The following is a 3,926-nucleotide window of genomic DNA, read 5'->3' as shown; positions in this document are numbered from 1 at the left end:
CGTTGTGTGAATATACCATAGTTTTTCTATCCATTTGTTGGTTGATGGACACATGGGTTGGGTTGCTTCTATCTCTTTGCTATTGTAAGTAATGCAGCAATAAACATAGGTGTGCATACATCTGTTTGAGTGGCAGCTCTTGTTTCTTTAGGGTATATATCTCTGGTTAGATTTATTTCAAATATTTCCTCTTTTGAGTGGCTATTGTAAATAGTGTTATTTTCCAGAGGTTGGTTGTTTCTGTAGAAGAATCTAACTGATTTTTTTTTCAACTTTAGATGTAAGGAATTAATGGAGGTAGGAAAGACTGAGGCATGCCCAGCCAGGGTGTTTGGTTCCATATGGCAGGTCCAGTTACAGCAAAAAAAAACAGGGAAATGAAGGTGCGGGCAGACAGCAGATTTGGTCTTGAACTTGGGGAGATAGAAAAGTGATGCTCCTTGAGCCTCAGGAATGGGGAGCAACAGAAAGAAAGCCATGTCTGAGGCGGGCCCTGAGGACCCAGAGGGGGGAAAGGGAAGCAGCTCCCCACCCCTCAGTGCTGAGGAAAAGGCACTTGGCTCAGTCTCCAGCTTGCATCCATCCATGAAGCAGATGGGGGTGGGTCTTTTAAGGGCCCTGCAGTCACTCCTGGTTGAGTTTCTGGAAAAACCTTTTGCCAAACATGATGTCATCATGATGGCACAGGAGGCGGCGGCCTTGATGATCCTTGGGAGGAAGCCTGCAAACAATCCCTTGGTCCCTGGCTCAGCTCGGATCCTCCGCAGCAGCACCCAGGTAGAGTCCACACGTGGAGACCTCACTCTCACAGCCTCCATCGCTCCCAGCTGGACCTGGCGCTGAGTCTTCACAACATCAAAAGGCAGAGTCAGGATGGCTGCCACCGTTCCTGAGATCCCGCCAACTAAGAAGCTGATGCCACAGATGTCTGGTCATTTGGCCTGGATCCACTTAGCCAGCTCTTCACCAACCAATATAGAGCCGAGAAGGGCACATCCCAAAGGGCAGTGGGCCCCCAGCCCAGCCACAGAGAGCACCAGCCTCCCTGAGCCACTGCAGCCTGAACAGAGGCCCTCAGCTCCCGGTACAACTCATGCTGAGCCTGCAGCTTCGTCCGCACCAGCTCAAGGGGGCTAATCACAGTCACTGTGCCCAATTGGGCCAGAGCGCCAGCCACCATGGGTACATAGAGTCAGAGGTCAAGTTTCGCCCAAACAGGAAGGTCTTGAGTTGGTCCTAGACGGTGAAGTAAATGGCGGTGGCCGGCACATTCATCACCAGGGTGGCTGGGAGGCCACTCCAGAGGGTCCTGGTGCCTTCATGCCTCACAATCTTTACAAAGGCATCCATGGTGCCAGTGAAGTGGGTGGTTTCCTGAAACCAGGTGGCACAGTGGGCCCCGTTTGGGCATAGGTACACTGGCTCCACGACTCTATTGCAGTACAGGAGGCACTTCCCAGCAGGTTGGAGAGGGGACGACGGTTTGGTGTAGATGCTCCACGGTCTAGAGGGAGGTGTTGGCTCACTGGCTCCTGAGGGGCGCTGGGACTGCAGACGCACCTTCACCACGTCCAGGGGTGTCATAAAGAGAGAGGTGACTGTCGCCCCAGTGACTGAAGCCATCATCTGCTGAAGGAGGCTAAGGCCCCCGGGGTCTTGGTCAGCCGTCTTGAAGTTTCGACCCTGATTCTAGGCCTGTGCTCGCGCGGCTCGGGGCTCGGGGCCCTGGGCTCGGCGAGCCCATAGCGGATCCACGACCGCAGCCACGACCCGCGCGTTCCGAATCTAACTGAATTTTACGTGTTGATCTTGTACCCTTCACTTTGCTGAGCTGAGCAATTAGATCCAGAAATTTTCTCACTGAGACTTTGGGATTTTCTATTTATGGGAGAAATATGGACTTCCTTCTGTCCTATTTACTATTTCTGAAAAATAGCTGAAAAGTCACCTATGAATCAGTTCTGGCTCAATATCATTATCAATAATAATGACAATATGTATAATGTTTTGTTGTCTACAAATAGAGATCATCTTCTTCTTGTCAATTTGGATGCCTTTATTTCCTTTTCTTGTCTTACTGCTTTGGCTAGGATTTTCAATACAATGTTGAATAAGAATGATAATAAACGTCTTTGTCTGGTTCTTATGTACAAGGAAAATGCCTTCAATCTCTCTTTATTGAGAGTAATGTTGCATATTGGAGTTTTGTGTATATGCTCTTAATTGTATTATGGAATTTTCCTTCTATTCCTATTTTGTTGAGTGTTTGTTTTAGAAAAAGATGCTGAATGTTGTCAAATGTCTTTTCTGAATCTATTGAAATGATCATATGGTTCTTGCTCTTTGTTAAATTGACATAATGGATTGTGTGGTTAAGTGTTGTCAAGTTGCAGATGACTCATAGTGACCCTATGAATGAAAGACCTGAACACACACACAAAAAAATTTTAAAAAAAGAAAGACCTGAACATTTGTATAACTTTCATTGTTTCTCCAATTTCATCGGGTTTCCAGAGGCAAGCTATTTTGAAAGTGGATGCCACTCCTGTTTCCAAGCTTGTTTTAATCAGGAAGCCCCACCAAATGCTGTCCACCATGAGTAACCATTATTGCATTTGACATATCAGTGTCACAGTGCTCAGCATCACAGCAACCACGAGTTACCTCTGTACAGCAAGTGGACAGACCAGTGCTATATATTATATTACATATGATTACATTGATATTTTTTCTAATATTGAGGCATCCTTGCATACCTGATATGAATTCCACTTGCTCATTATATATATAATTCTTTCATCTGATGTTGGGCTCTATTAGTTAGGACTTTGTTGAGATTTTTTTTGCCTCTGTATTATGAAGAACATTATTCTATCTTTTGTTTAGTGATGTCATTGCCTAGCTTTGGTATTAGGGTTATACTTGCTTTATAGAATGAAGACTTTTCAAATTTTTTCTGTATTTTGGAATAGACTGAGTAGAGTTAATGTCAACTCTTTTATATATATTATTCTGTTAGTCATAGGACTTTTGGAAGCCTACTATTTCATAATTGAATGGGCGGTCCTGTTTCTTCTTGTTGTTGTTATGTACCATTGAGTCACCTGTAACTCAGAGTGACCCTATGTACTACGGCTCTGAAGCCTGCCCTGTCCGGAGCCAGATTCACTGACTCCGACACAGCTACCTCCATTGCCCCAGTTACTGTATCAATCCATCTGGGGTCTTCCTCTCCTGCTCTGTCCCGCCACCTTCCAAGCAAGATATCCTTCTCTAAGGTCTGATTCCTCCTGGCCACATGCCCAAAGTATGTGAGATGGAGCTTCAAATTCCTAGCTTCCAAGGAGACACTTGGTTTTCCCATCTCCAAGACAGATCTATTTGTTTTCTTGGCAGTCCATGGTATGTTTAAGACTCTTCTCCAGCACCACAGCTTAAAGGCATCAATTCTTCTGTCATCCTTAGTCATTGACCAGCTCTCTGATGCATAGCGAGTAATTGCAAAAACCACGGCCTGGATCAAGTATACTTTAGTCTCTAGAACAACACCATTGCTTCTCAGTCTGTCTTAATCAAGAATTTCTGTTGAAAACTGTCCACTACGGATCCCCTGCTGTTATTTAAAATACTGGTGACAGAGCTTCCAGCATTACACCAACATGCATGCCATCACTTAATGGAAAACTGACAGACAGATTAAATCTGCATGTTGAGCAAATAATTAATAAAACTAGAATACATGAAGAAGACTGTGACATCAGAAATGGAAGACCTACGCTGCCGCCCGCCGGGGGGAACGCACGCCGCCCGCCAGACCGGGGAACGCCGCGAGAGGGAGAGGGACTCGGAAGAGACCCGGGAAGAGCAGCAGCGAGCCACCTGCCGCGGAACTCCAGAGGAGCGAAGACTGCCGGACACTGTGGGAC

At 46.1% G+C, this 3,926-nt stretch overlaps 1 pseudogene; it reads right to left on the bottom strand.

Moving 5' to 3' along the window:
• Positions 1-624: 624 nt before the first annotated feature.
• The window catches only part of LOC102858449, an 8,892-nt pseudogene continuing 5,590 nt past the window's right edge, over positions 625-3,926 (bottom strand).

The sequence above is a fragment of the Elephantulus edwardii genome, unplaced genomic scaffold, assembly GCF_000299155.1.
Source record: "Elephantulus edwardii isolate Elephantulus edwardi_28Jun2011 unplaced genomic scaffold, EleEdw1.0 scaffold00278, whole genome shotgun sequence".
Lineage (NCBI taxonomy): Eukaryota > Metazoa > Chordata > Mammalia > Macroscelidea > Macroscelididae > Elephantulus > Elephantulus edwardii.
Note: the sequence above shows the minus strand (reverse complement) of the source record. Positions and strands in the feature narration are given on the sequence as shown.